Source organism: Malaya genurostris, chromosome 2 (assembly GCF_030247185.1).
Source record: "Malaya genurostris strain Urasoe2022 chromosome 2, Malgen_1.1, whole genome shotgun sequence".
Lineage (NCBI taxonomy): Eukaryota > Metazoa > Arthropoda > Insecta > Diptera > Culicidae > Malaya > Malaya genurostris.
Window position 1 is genome coordinate 216,467,369 of NC_080571.1, and position 15,710 is coordinate 216,483,078.

Here is a 15,710-nt window from a genome sequence, read left to right on the forward strand (position 1 = left end):
TTTTTGCGAGCATGGCGCCCTCAAGCGAGTCCGCATCGAATTTCGTACATAGAAGTACACTAAGACAAGACCTGACAACTGGCTTCTTATTCTTCCTTGCGAATCACCCTTCTCGTCATTTTCGCCCTGTGGAATAAATAACAACGTATCGGCTACAGTGTAGCCATATCTACAGATTTTTTAATAATTTTATTCCACGAAAATTTTTATATTTTTAGACCGGTTTTTGATTTGAAATAAACATGAAAAATGTTTTTGTGAATGCTTAGTTTTAGTATATATTAATGCTTAAAAACAATTCATTGAGCTTTGATGACAAGATACGAAATATCTCATGTTGAACGCACAATCGAATCCGTTGTTGACGTATTAACGGATCTTTCGGAAACCGGAAAAATTCAAGTTTGGATAGAAATGCTTAGTGCGACCACAGTGTGGAACACAACAGTTCATTCTTCTCGTAAAACTAAACACATTTTCGAGTTTACACTAATTTAACAAATCTTTTTTTGGTTACACTTTAATTCACTAAGAAGAAAAACGGCTTGATGTTGATTTTAATTACACAGTGCTGCCACTTTGAACATTTATTACAAATGAGATTAAAAAAAAGTTAAACATTCTTTGAAAATTTTCATGTTTATTGGTGAGCTAAAATTATACATTTTATTAAACTTGTTTTCTGATTTTCTTTATACTTGGCATCATTACTCGCGTACCCTGCAAAAGTTTTTTCTTTTCACAATGTGCGGGTAGCAACATCAGAATCAGCCAATCAGAAACTGGTCTATTTTGGAACAAAAGCAGCCCCCCAGTTGTCAGGTCTTGTCTTAGGAAGTACATATGGGAGAGAAATGCCAATTCGTGCGCGTCAAAATAGCAGTGCTGCGCACCCATACAATTGACATGATATGTTGAATGCGATGCCGTGCGATGGCGTTGCTGAACTGAAAATTGATTTCGCTTCAAGCTGATAGGGCCTGCTTATCGTCAGCCGGTAACAAGCTCTCCGAAGTAACGCTAACCTAACAATCTTTTCGAGCGATTTTCAATCTAGCTGTATACCGTTCTCCGGCAAAATCACGGCATTTCAACCTCTGCAAATCACGTTTGTTTACCATCTCTCGCGTCAGCTGAGCGGGAGACTGCGCACGCTGTCATGGAAACAAGTGAGCATTTGAGCATAGACAAGAAGGAGAGAATCTATGATGATTGTCGGGAGATGATGATCATGATCGTACGTTGGCGATGCATTTTGTCTCCGCCAGTTCTTGCTGTATGCGTTCTGTTCAATTCCCGATCGAGCATTTTCTTGCGATGCACTGCTTCTTCCCACGAGGGCGACGTCGGATAGCAGAAGATCAATCTGCGCAAATTTTCCTTCTTCAGGTTAGTATTCGTCGGGATCTTGTACTGTGCGGACGTGTTTGTGCGTAGCTCGTCGCGCGTCGGACCATCGTTACATCGTGGCAGTAATTGCGGTTTGCGGCTTATGTTGAATGGGATATTTGGATTATTTCGGTGTTGTTTTTGTTTTTGGTTCTGTGCCTGCGTGAAATGCGGTTTTCAAGTCCTTTTTGGACGAACGCTACCTTGAGTCACCCCGTGTTGTTCTGGTGACGGTTGGAGAGTGGTTTACGGTGTACATCCTTTTGTATGCAATGCGAAATTGCTTAGTCTGGGTACTATTTAAATAGACCGTGCGTCTCGGCGCGCACTTAAACGGATCGTTCAGACGGTTTGTCTTGTGTCGTGTCCAGAGTGTACCGAAATACACAATACGGTGTAAATATGTCAACGCCTTTTTGTACCGCACCGCCGCGAATGACAGCATTGCTTTCTCATTCAATCAGCCGTACGGCAGTGCCAATCAGTGAGTTGCGTTCAGATTGAAGGAAAATAAAAATAAATGCTGTTCTTAACCGCAGATTAAATCATTTTGGTGCAGTGATTGCGCCCGAAATAAGTGGCGGTAAATTTAAATGGCTGAAAGGTGTTGTGCGGAAAATGGCCTTCTGGGTGTTTGGCCTTACTTTACACGTAGCGCGAAAGTTTTGTGTGAAATCTTAATGCCTTGATGAGTGGTCCTGAATACTGGAGGGAATATACTACAAAAAATATTAATTTTACTTGGTTGGTGTGGTGGCAGAAAAATTGCCTAAATATTCAAAAGTGAAAGAAATCCATGATACATAAAGTGATTAACGGTTTTGAAACGCACTTTTATTTTTTCACTTGATATTGTGTCCTTTTGGACCTTAAGTGTCGACACGAAAGTTGTTGAAGAGTGTCAGTTCAGAGTGCGCTTTAAAATTCCATAAACAGCCGACACGGAGACCTTGTCCTGCATGCTGGAATTTTGTTTTTTGTTTTTTATAGGTGTCTCGAAACGTAAGTATAATTATTCCAGTTGCTCTGTTATCGAATGACCTCTACATTTCAGTTATTTTTTAGTCTTTGTTTATTCATACAGGTACTCGCGATAAATGTAGTTGATAAATGATTTTAATTGATGTAGTCTTTATACAGTCAATAATAATCAAAAACTGATTACAGTTGAAGACTTCAATGTATCTGACCTTTTGCAACAATGTTTTCTTGTCTTTCCCATATTTTCACTGTATTTACCCTTGGTTTCCAAGCTACAACGTTTTTTTATTGAGACTTAAAAACGGACCGCTATTATAATATCATAATTGATGAATCGGAAAAAGGATGAAATTCGGTTCTAGTATCTGGGAATATTTTCCTGATGCGTAAAAACCGATGTTGATTCGGTTTTGAGGTCACTTGGGCACCTAGGCAGTAGTCTTAAACAATGTAGCTGAAGAAGCCTTGAATCATCAAGATCTGTCAATTGATGATACTCGATAACGAGCTGTACAGGTTTTTTCCAGTCGCATTTCGTTTTCACCTTCACGGTGACGGTTTTCGTGTAGGATTGGCTTTTCATATTTCAATGTATATCTTTAGAATCATTTAATTGGTTTTCTTGGATAAAAAAAGAGACCCATATGATGGCACCGTAGGATAAAAACAAGATCAACTAGCTCTATCATCGATTACAAACTTAATTTCATAAAAGGATCGTTTAGGTTTTTCGTTCAAAGTTTCTTACTGCAATTACTTTTTATTCAATTTTCATGCGATTTTATTGAAATAAATTAACCTCATTCACGTAAAATCAAATTTCACACTAAACTTAGAGTTCATCCCAATGAATTTAATTGCTTTCTAAGATGTCGACGAGGTTCAGGAGACTTGTACAAAATTTTAAAAATTCGAGTATAATTTGAAGGGGATGAATCGATTTTCAATTTTAGAGATATTAGCCTTTCGGATCAGAAAAACTTCCTGGCTCTACGTGTGGTGTTGGGAATCGGTCCTAGAAGGGCTTCGTGAAAGGTGGACCAACTACCCTTCAACTATTTCAGCGAAGTCTTCCGAGTAAAACTATGTAGTTGAGACCTATTAAAACTGTTTATTACTTTTGGTAACTCACAGTGTAATATGAAAAGCATACTGAGTTTCACTTTTAAGTCTTGTCAAATAAATCTATCAATAAATAAAAGATGTGAGAAATTTCATCTTTGGAATGACCCGATGAAATAGAGCTCTGCAAAGTACTATCAGTCGGTGGTTTCAGTGTTAGTCGTAGTTTTGTCTGTATGAAAAACAAAACAGCAAACGGAACAGCTGATTGGGCACTAGTGGAAAATCTTTGAGGGTCATAGGAAGGAGTAGAAACTGTGTGTGTGTGAGAGAGAGAGAGATTTTGATCAAACTAGTCGCAAATGAAAGGTCTCCCCGTCACCCGCTATTGAATGATTTTGAGATCGGATGTTTACTTTTTCAGTTATACGAAGTTTTATGTCAAAATTTTCAGTTTTTTGTCAGTATCTGTCACACAAACACGATTTTTTATACTGTTACATACAATTGTTTCTAAGTACCAAACAGACTGTGTACAGCATACTTTTTCATGACATCTTGCCTCGGACCGATTTTAGCACGGTTCATTTTTGGCATCATAATCGTTTGAATATAACATAACTAAATCAGATGGTGGCAAAGATGGCAGCATTTTCGAGTTGCAATCAATTTCATAATTATATTTATTTCAACTACTTACTGCAATAAATGCTGGGAGAACATAACACCCATATACCATTCGAATCAGTTCGTCGAGATCAGCAAATGCGTGTGTGACAAATAATTTCACTCAATTTTTTGCGGAGATGACTCAACCGTTTTCTACAAACTCAGATTCATATGAAAAGTCGTAGGCTCCCAAATAAGGTTCCTGAGTTTGGATCTGACTTCTGGTTCCGGAACTACAGGATGATATGTGAAACGAAATTAAAATTGTGTAACTCATTTTTCGCGTAGATGACTGAACCGATCTAAGATTCAAATTAAAAGTTTTAAGATCCTATAAAACATCTTGCTTTTTAGTCAAATCCAACTTCCGGTTTATATATCTATATCACATAAATTAATCAAGTTTATCGGGTTCGCAGATTTGGATAGTCGATAACCAAATAAACTTATTTCAGTTTTAGGGTTATTCAGTTTTCGATTCGGATTTAATTCGCACTACGATTTCTCAAAGATGTACACACTCATTTTCAAACATTTTGAAACAAATGTAAAGTATACAGCTACTCAGGTGAATTTATCTGACTTCGGCTACATCGATTTTCGGATTCCGGTTCCAGCATCAAATCGTCAAAGCTAAATCGTTTTCTCAAAAAAAAAAATTAAATCGACAAAGACAAAATTAATTAATTTTATCTAATTCTTACTTCCAATTCTGGAATTACAGGATGATGAATTTTTGAAATTTAAACCGATATAGAAGATGACAATCCCGAAAAACCTTAAAGTTGGACTCAAAACTATTGCAATTTATTCGTCATATGGTCATACGAATCGGTTTGGGTTATGCTGGTTCCTGAATACCGGCTCTGGAAGTATCGTAAATAACCGTAAACTCTAAAGTGGAACTTACTTCGACATCTCACGGAATGTTCAATCGATTGTCACACGTTTAGATTTAAACTCGATCTGATTTTCAGCATCGAAATTACAGGGTAATGGCCGATTAAAATCTCAAATAGCCGCTTAAAACGACGGTAATTAAAATAATGTCATGAGAAGTGAAACACTGAAGAATATTTATGCAAAAAACACATGCGGATTGATAAAAAAAAGTATCATCTCACTGCTAGGTGGATTAAGCACTTTTTTTTTCAAAAATGAAAAATTAAAATCGGTTATCTCAATTACAATTCGATTACTTTAGAAATACTTTATAAAGACCATCGTCTGATACGTCAGTTAAAACATTGCACTTAGGTGCAAAATAAATGAGATGCATATTGTATTCACTTTACGTCTACTTTGATCCGTGAGGTGGCATTAGCGGTTTAGCATAAACTGCTAATGCATTGATGAGTCGAAGCCGAATCGTAAAACACAAAAACCTATCGCTTTTGTCGTAAGACTTATTTATAATCGTTGTTTTTGTTTAATTATTATTTCATTTTTGATTTCTTTTGGTAAAAGAAAAATAAATATTAAGTAGAGTGGCGGCTCCCTATTTCAACTGAGCTTCTATTTCCATCTCGTCCTTGCATCTTATAACTTTGAACATGAATCATATCTTTCAACGTACCTGAAACAAGCTGTGAAATGTTATAAAATGTTTGTTTTTGTTTTTGTCACACTTTCCCATTAAAAAAATGGTTTTAAATCCTCCAGCGATCGTTTTTTTCGATAAAAAAATAAATTCACTTACAAATTTAGAAAAAAATTTAGTCTCAAGCTTAACAGTTCGTTATGTTTCTGAATATTTACTAATTGAATTCGTCTCAAAACATGATTACAATATCACATATTTACACCACATTTCAATGTTGGATGGCTTCATATTTAGTAATGTTCACTTTTCACTTGTTTAATCAACGATTGAAAACTTCTAAAATTACCCTCTAAGGAATAAAAATCTTCAAAAATATGAGATAAAGATTTGCAGTCAATTCTCTTTATTGCTCTTTGTTTTCATCTCATTTCGTATCGCAAGATTGTCAAGTTTTCTCATAATGCGTTAAAAAAAATTTTGTTTGCTTGGATTACCATCCACAAGTATTTTTTTTGTATCCGTGACATTAGTTTAATTATATTATTGATAGTTATAATTCAATAAAACTGTTAAACTATAAACTAGAAAAACTGGTTTCGGATATTATTAGAGAGTGCGTGTAACATCGGGTTGGCGGTTTAGTGTGATCCTGGTTCTGTATCGATTTCCATTCACGGTAACGCGTCGTTCTTCCTCATTTTTAAAGATATAAGGACCGATGATGATGACCTGCTCTTAGACCGCACCAAACAGAACATCTATAAGGACGCATTGGTAATTCTTGAACGGCGTGTAGATTATCTTTGCTCCGAATACGGCAATTTTGCTTGATATCCAGTCAACCAAAAATGCGCCTCATCGCTGAAGAAAAATTTACGCTATAAACAGTTTTGATTGAACACTGATTTGGAAATAAATTTTCACGATTTGGAAGCGTTGTTCTGAAGTTAAACCACTCATGATGATTTGCCAAACCATACTGAGTAGATACGTCACTTTACACTGTTAAAACAACTTTCACACAATTGAGTAAACCTTATTGGAAAAAGAAAAACCCGTTATTTACAACAAATTTTACTGATACTATTATTCTATCTGTTGTATTATATTAAGTTGTTTTATTGCATCTGGACATCAGGTGTCAATCTAAGTCAAGGAGGAAAAGTGTAATATTTTTCTATCCAACAGTAGTAAATAATTGACGTGTCCTTCTTCATCAAACCATTTCGTTGAAAACTCAACAAGTGATGTAAATTTCACATTGCCGTTTCAACCTTCCGAGCGAACGGACGTGATTTGGATTTACTGCGAAAGCATTGAAAACCAGTTGTGTGTGTGTGTGATAAAGTGGTCGGACGATATTGTGTGATAGACAATAGTGCTTTTTCCTCTGATAGGTTTTTTTTTTCGTATTATATAATAGAACAGTGCCTTATTGCGAGCGGTCGATCGAAACGGTACCGTTAGCCGATTATTGTTTCGCCGATCAATGCCAAGTGTGAGGATTATAAACAAGCGGCCATTGTGTGAGGATTATAAATAAGTGTGCCTTTTCCTCTCGGAGGTTTTTTGCACATCATCAAAGCGGCGATACGCCGATCGACGAAGTCCAGCTTGGTGTCCCCCGTTGGATCTTTGTTAAGTACCTTTACTTCGTTTATTTTTATTTCTTTATTTGACCATTATATTTCCCCCCGAATCATTTGTTTTTGCGCGGAAGTAGTTCCGCTATGTCTAATTTAAAACCTGCCCCCCCCGCTCCCGATGTTCAAATGGAGACTTCCCTTGTCAGTAAAAAGTCCCGCATAAAGAGCTATCCTGATGGGCTCGCACTACCGGCCGGGCCTTACGCGGTCTATTTCCGGACCAAATCAAAGGAAAAAAAACTGAATATTTTAAAAATATCGCGGGACCTGAATTCGCGATATAATACCATAAAAAGTATAGATAGAATACGGCCAGACAAGCTCAGGGTCCTGTTTACCAGCTCAAAACAGGCTAATGAGCTTGTTCAAAATGATCCTTTTACGCTGGAGTACCGCGTCTACGTGCCAGCTCGTGAAGTCGAAATCGACGGTGTGGTCACCGATTCGAGTTTGACTTGCGAGGATATTCTTAAGTACGGGGCGGGTTGTTTTAAAGACCCCTCACTTAAGAATGTCAAGATACTGGATTGCAAGCGATTGCATTCAGTATCGATCGCCGGGGATGGAACAAAGTCTTATCCCCAATCAGACTCTTATCGTGTGACCTTCGCCGGCTCGGCATTGCCCAACTACATCCTCTTGGACCGGGTTCGTTTGCCTGTTCGTTTATTTGTACCCCGGATAATGAATTGTACCAATTGCAAACAACTGGGGCATACAGCTACCCATTGCAGCAATAAGCCACGTTGTGCTAACTGTGGGGAAGCTCATGCGGACGGCTCTTGCGGTAAGGATGCTGAAAAGTGTCTCTACTGTAAGGAGGGTCCGCATGACCTCTCTGACTGTCCCGCTTACAAACTGCGAGGAGATCGGATGAAGCGTTCCCTGAAGGAACACTCCAAGCGTTCCTTTGCCGAGATGGTTAAGAGTGCCACCCCTCCTAAACAGGCAACGAATCCATATGCCTGCTTGTCAACTGACGAGAGCGATTCTGACGACCCTTTGGAAGGTCCATCTTCAGCGGTCCCTCGTAGCTGTAGGAAAAGAATGAATAAATCTTCTCATAAGCTACCTAGTAAGGGTTCGAAGGTGTCTTCCGAAGGGCTTCGAAAAGTTACAGCTAACGGGAATCGGGAAAAATCACCGAAGCAAAAAGCTCCTGGTCTCGGAAAACTCAATTCCGAGATGGAATTCCCACCGCTTCCAGGGACTAAAAAATCCCCAAGCGTCCCTGAAAATCCACCAGAGAACCAACTAGGTGCTGGACTTATAAAGTTCTCTGATGTTGTGGACTGGATTTTTACAACTTTCAATATTTCAGACCCTCTTAGAAGCATTTTAATTGCTTTCATGCCAACAGTAAAAACATATTTGAAGCAGTTGACTGCAAATTGGCCCCTTCTTTCAGCGATTGTATCTTTCGATGGCTAAATCATCCACCGAGGTCACGGATCTAATCACTGTTTTACAGTGGAATTGCAGAAGTATTATCCCAAAAATAGATTCATTTAAATTTCTAGTAAACAATCTGAAATGTGACGCATTTGCATTGTGCGAAACTTGGCTAACTTCTGAAATATTCTTAAACTTTCACGATTTTAACATTATTCGTCTGGATCGAGATAATCCCTATGGAGGAGTACTTTTGGGGATCAAAAAGTGCTATTCTTTCTATCGCATTAACCTCCCCTCGATACCAGGTATTGAAGTTGTCGCATGTCATGTTACAATCAAAGGTAAGGACCTTTGCATTGCTTCCATCTACATTCCCCCAAGAGCCTCGGTTGGGCATCGGTGGCTCAGTGATATCGTAGAGCTCCTTCCTGCACCGACGTTGGTTTTAGGAGACTTTAACTCACACGGTACGGGATGGGGCTGTCTTCACGATGATAACAGATCAACTATGATCCATGATATCTGCGACAACTTCAATATGGCAATCTTGAATACGGGAGAAATGACACGGATTCCTGCACCACCAGCAAGACCAAGTGCGCTGGATTTATCCCTTTGCTCGACATCGCTACGGTTGGATTGCACGTGGGAGGTAATTCCTGATCCCCACGGTAGCGATCATCTACCGATCGTAATATCAATCACCAGCGGCTCAAAACCATCGAAGACAATCAATGTTTCGTATGATCTCACACGAAATATTGATTGGAATAGCTATGCGACCTCGATATCTGAGAAACTTGAAAGAACTCAACAACTTCCTCCGGAGGAAGAGTACACGTTTTTGGCTGGCTTGATTCTCGACACCGCGACTCAAGCTCAGACGAAACGTGTACCCGGCGCGAAAACTAACATCCGTCCTCCCAACCCGTGGTGGGACAAAGAGTGCACAAATTTAAACGCGGAGAGAGCCTCCGCGTATAAAATATTCAGAAAAAATGGAACACCTGATAATTACCGGAATTACGCGGCGTTAGACGTTAAAATTAAGAACTTGATTAGAGCTAAGAAACGCGGTTACTGGCGTCGGTTCGTAGACGGCCTAACAAAAGAAACATCTATGAGCACTCTTTGGAACACAGCCCGACGAATGCGCAATCATAACACCACGAATGAAAGCGAGGAATATTCCAACCGCTGGATATTCGATTTCGCTAAAAAAGTATGCCCAGACTCTGTTCCGGAACAGAAGATCACCCGCGCCGCGACACCAAATACAAACGAAACACCGTTTTCGATGGTAGAGCTCTCACTTGCACTCTTGTCATGTAACAATAAAGCCCCGGGATTAGACAGAATAAAATTCAACTTGTTGAAAAATCTGCCAGACCCCGCCAAAAGGCGCTTGTTGAGTTTATTCAATAAGTTCCTTGAGGACAACATTGTTCCACATGACTGGAGACAAGTGAAAGTGATCGCCATTCAAAAACCAGGAAAATCAGCCTCCGATCACAATTCGTATCGGCCGATTGCTATGCTTTCCTGTATCCGGAAATTGTTCGAAAAAATGATTCTCTTCCGTCTAGACAATTGGGTCGAAACTAATGGCTTACTTTCAGATACACAATTTGGTTTCCGCAGGGGTAAAGGAACGAACGATTGTCTTGCGTTGCTCTCAACAGAAATTCAAATGGCATTTGCTCGTAAAGAACAAATGGCGTCAGTTTTCCTAGACATTAAGGGGGCTTTTGACTCAGTTTCTATAAATATCTTATCTGAGAAGCTGCATCAGCATGGTCTTTCGCCAGTTTTGAACAACTTTTTACATAATCTATTGTCTGAGAAACACATGTATTTCGCGCATGGTGATTTGTCGACAATACGATTCAGTTACATGGGTCTTCCTCAGGGCTCATGCTTAAGCCCCCTTCTATACAATTTTTACGTAAACGACATCGATAAATGTATCAACACATCTTGCACGCTAAGACAACTTGCCGATGACCGCGTTGTGTCTATTATAGGACCCAAAGCTGGCGATCTGCAAGGGCCGTTACAAGATACTCTTGCCAACTTATCCACATGGGCTCTTCAAATGGGTATCGAGTTCTCTACGGAGAAAACTGAGCTGGTTGTATTTTCGAGAAAGCGAGAACCAGCACAATTACAGCTTCAACTAGGGGGTGAAACCATAGCTCAGGTCTTCACATTTAAATATCTCGGGGTCTGGTTCGACTCCAAAGGCACCTGGGGATGTCACATTAGGTATCTGAAAAGAAAATGCCAACAAAGAATCAACTTTCTTCGTACAATAACCGGGTCGTGGTGGGGTGCCCATCCAGGAGACCTGATCAGGCTGTACCAAACAACGATATTGTCCGTGATGGAATACGGATGCTTTTGCTTCCGATCCGCGGCGAACACTCATTTCATCATGCTGGAAAGAATTCAGTATCGTTGTTTGCGTATTGCCTTGGGTTGCATGCAATCGACTCATACGATGAGCCTCGAAGTGCTGGCGGGTGTTCTCCCATTGAAAAACCGGTTCTGGGATATCTCATATCGTTTGCTCATTCGATGCGACATTTTGAATCCTCTGGTGATTGAAAATTTCGAAAGGTTAGTTGAGCTTAATTCTCAAACCCGTTTTATGTCCTTGTATTTTGATTACATGGCTCAGAATATTAATCCTTCTTCGTTTGTTTCCAACCGTGCTCATTTCTTGGATACTTCTGATTCTACTGTGTTTTTCGACACATCCATGAGAGAAGAAATTCGTGGAATTCCGGCTCACGTGCGCCCTCAAGTGGCCCCAAATATTTTTTATAATAAATTTAGAACAGTCAACTGTGAAAAGGTGTTTTACACTGACGGATCAAACATTAACAAGTCCACAGGCTTCGGCATCTTCAATCAAAACATCACCGCTTCTTACAAACTCAGTGATCCGGCTTCAGTTTACGTCGCAGAATTAGCTGCTATTCAGTACACCCTCGAGATCATTGAAACCTTGCCCAAAGACCATTACTTCATTGTCACGGACAGTCTAAGCTCAATAGAAGCTCTCCGGGCAATGAAGCCAGGAAAGTGTCCCCCATATTTCCTGGGGAAAATACGGGAACATTTGAGTACTTTATCTGAACGGTCTTATTTAATATCGTTAGTCTGGGTCCCTTCGCATTGTTCCATTCCGGGCAATGAAAAGGCAGACTCATTGGCTAAAGTGGGCGCATTAGAAGGTGATATTTATGAAAGACCAATCTGCTTCAATGAATTTTTCAGTATCTCTCGTCAGAAAACTCTCGAAAGTTGGCAAACTTCATGGAGCAATGACGAACTGGGACGATGGCTACACTCCATTATCCCTAAGGTATCGACGAAACCTTGGTTCAAGGGGATGAACGTGAGTCGTGATTTCATTCGCGTTATGTCACGACTCATGTCAAATCACTATACATTCAACGCACATCTCCGGCGTATCGGGATCGTGGAGAACGGGCTCTGCACCTGTGGCGACGGTTATCAGGACATCGAGCATGTCGTGTGGTCGTGCGTAGAGTATCGCGACGCCAGGTCGAAGCTACTGGAATCCCTCAGGGCCCGAGGTAGACCGCCTGAGGTTCCGGTTCGGGATGTGTTGGCGAGTCGGGATAGTTCATATATGCTTCTCATATACCAGTTTCTCAAACACATTAATATACAAGTGTAATCTGTTACATCTGGCTTAGAAAGTTCCTCCTATTTATCGACGTTGTTTCAACTGTGGCTAAGAATTATTTCTCAACTGCAGGTTCGACACTAACTTCCGCCGATTATCCCGATTCCTCATCTGTCCACCATCTTCATCGGAACTAACAAGATCTTTTTGCTGTCACTAACCTTCGCTTCCCCCCTCCCCGTCTTTTCACCATCTCGATGTCAACTAATTAGATCTCTGTCGTTTTAGTCATTTCATTCCCATATCCCCATTTTACTTCGTTTTCCGCAATATTTACTTCGCTATCTTTTTTTTTCATTTTCTTCTGTAACAACACCATCATCGCCCACGGAAACTTATCAACAGCATGCGGGCCACCCGCCGGGTATTCGTAACCTGGGGGTGTTTCCCGCGGACCCACACGGACCGAAGAATGCGGCCAACATGAATATTCACCAACGCCATATGGAAGACTCTCATGAAATATTCAGATCACCGGCCGATCACCACATGAAGGCTGGATCTGCCAAAGTCAACCACTGCGACCCAAATATGACATTACTTAATGATACAACCCTAGTTTTAAGTTAGTCGTAAATTTTAAATTAGTAAAAGCCCTTGGCATCTTAGAGCTTAAGCAGTGTGCCTTAAACATTATATTCTTGAATAAAAAAAAAAAGTGATGTAAATTTATTTAATTTTTTGAATCATTTCTTTGCAAGGTCAGAATCAAGCGTTGGAAGGATTCGGGAAGTGTTGATTAATTTCCATATTAAAAAATAAATTTATATTTACATGCAAAATTTTGGTTATAAAGTCGTTTGTTGAAAATTATTTATTTTATAATTGGCTTTTTCCATAAATACGTTTACTTTATAGGCAATATACATAAGTTTTTCTTCGCTGTGGCATCCACAATACATAGTACTTTAAACCTAATACATTTCGAATATCATATTAGTGTGTTGGTATTCATTAGTTATTCTAAACACTGTTTTTATCAAGCGATTTGCCATTATAAATTACATTAAATAAAATACATTTATTTTGTGCATGATCTTATTACTATTTAGGTTTGTTTGTATCAGTTCATCACTTTTATTCATTTAATATAGCTGGCTATTGGTTGAACTCATCGAAGAGAAATGGGTCTAACATAAAATAAAATTTAAATTGGAACTCCAATGGACTTAATGAAATGATAAAGAAGTTTCATGTAAGAAAGGTCACGGAAGCACTTATAATTGACTTCAATATTTAAAGGGAAGAGTTTTCATGATATAATAATTTATTGAGTTTCGGTGGGGGTTTCAATCCATAAGACACCCTCCTGTATACGCGCCTGGTCAGAATAATGCCATTTTACTCTTCACACAGCTATATAATGAATTGAGATTTTTTGGTTTGTCTGTGGAGTACACAAGCGTCACCATTTACATCATAATCGGTTGATGTGTAGTAGCAAAGTGTTCTTTGCGGAAATTATACCGCAGAAATGGAGACTAGCGATTGAACTGCTTTGCGCTCGGGCACAGCTGAACATGCTCGGTTCTTCTTGCGATAACTTTTTCGCACATTTTCATTTCTGCTGTCTCCTTCGTCAGTTTTTTTTTACAATCTGGTTTTCTCGTAAGATACTGATAAATCCTTGAAAACAATTTTATAACGTTATTTTTTTATTTCACGTTTCGTTTTCTGCGAATCAGTGCACAGCAGTTCATATTGCACTGCCTCGCCACTTAGCAGTTTTACATATACTGATAAGCAGACGTAAAGATTTTCTCAACTGGAGACACTTCCGTTTTACTGAGGTATATACTTTACTGATAAAATTCCGAACATACAACAGGTTTACGACCCTCTGATATGATAGATAGGCTATAAAATCGCTGTAAAAACCGACTCTACAACCAAGGCTCGAAGGGCCGAGTGTCATATACCTTTCGACTCAGTTCGTGGAGATAACAAAAAGTCTGTGTGTGGAAATCGGTTCAGTTATCTCTGATAAAATTGAGTGACACACATACACTCAATTTTATCAGAGATTATTGAATTGATTTCCACAAACTCAGACTAAAATGAATGGTATTATGGTCCCATAGATTGCTATTAATTTTTATCCCGATCCGACTTCCGGTTCCGGAATCACAGGGTGATATGCACCAAAAAAGGACAAAAATAGTCACACACGTTTCTCAGAGATGAATGAATCGTTTTTTAAAAACTAAGAAGCAAATAAAAGGCCTGAAAATTCTTTAAGATGTCCCCGAAAAGTTGATTCAGATCCGACTTCTGGTTCCGGTATTACAGTGCGATTAGTGAAAATTTAGTATATTTTCACAAGCAATGGCGAAACGAGGTGTTCATTTTTATAAAACTTACTGCTAAATTTATCTAGTTGCAGATCTTGTTAGTTAGTGAATTTTTCAAAACTACTTTGGAACCACTAGTCCCCGGTTTTCGCTTCCGAAAGCACCGATATTTGAGAAGAATAGATCAAAAAACGGAACTCACTTCGATTTCTCAGCAACGGTTGAACCGATTTTCACGAATCATATTAGGTGTACAACTTTGCTTCCGCCGTTTTTTTTCTCCAAAATTTGAAGCTTTATTGCGAAAAAGTGCTTACAGATGTGTTATTCAAAGTATTGTCTTTCTACAACTTTCTCACATCTTTCCGGAAATTTTCGGATCTCGGCTCGAAAAAAAGAGTCCTTTTTTGACGCTATCCATGAAGCAATCCATTTTTCCAACTCTTCCAAGTTTGATCTGCCAGGCCGTGTGCCATCGAACGGAATAGGTGGAAGTCAGAAGGGGCGACATCTGGGGAATACGGCGTGTGGGGCAAGACTTCCCATTTCAGCGTTTCCAGGTACTTTTTGACCACTTTTACAACGTGAGGCCGAGCATTGTCATGTTGGAGGATGACTTTGTCATGCCGCTCTTGATACTGTGGCCGCTTTTTTTTTAGCGCGTGACTAAGGCGCATCAGTTGCGTTCGGTAGCGATCTCCTGTGATGGTTTCAGCCGGTTTTAAGAGCTCGTAGTAAATTGTTATTCATCTTTGAAGGTTTTTTCTCTTCCACCATCATGTTTGTCTTCGACATCAAAATCACCATTTTTAAAACGTTGAAACCACACACGTTCTTTTACTCCGAGCAGCATTACCGTAAGTTTCTGAAAGCATTCGATGCGCTTCGGTTGCATTTTTTTCGAATTGTAAGTAAAAAGTAAAACTTCCCGAAAATGGCGAGAATTGGGCACATAAACAGACATTTTCGAGCGTGAATAATACGAAAACAAGAACAACTGTCACTGAAACGGCGAT

The 15,710-nt window shown here is 39.4% G+C and overlaps 1 protein-coding gene across 3 annotated transcripts in view; it reads left to right on the forward strand.

Moving 5' to 3' along the window:
- Positions 1–1,409: 1,409 nt before the first annotated feature.
- The window catches only part of LOC131427561 (laminin subunit alpha-1), a 458,469-nt gene continuing 444,168 nt past the window's right edge, over positions 1,410–15,710 (forward strand). For all 3 annotated transcript variants that reach the window (XR_009229282.1, XM_058590870.1, XM_058590872.1), the window contains exon 1: positions 1,410–2,391. The gene's annotated coding sequence lies outside the window, so the exon portion shown is untranslated. The remainder of the gene's footprint in view (positions 2,392–15,710) is intronic.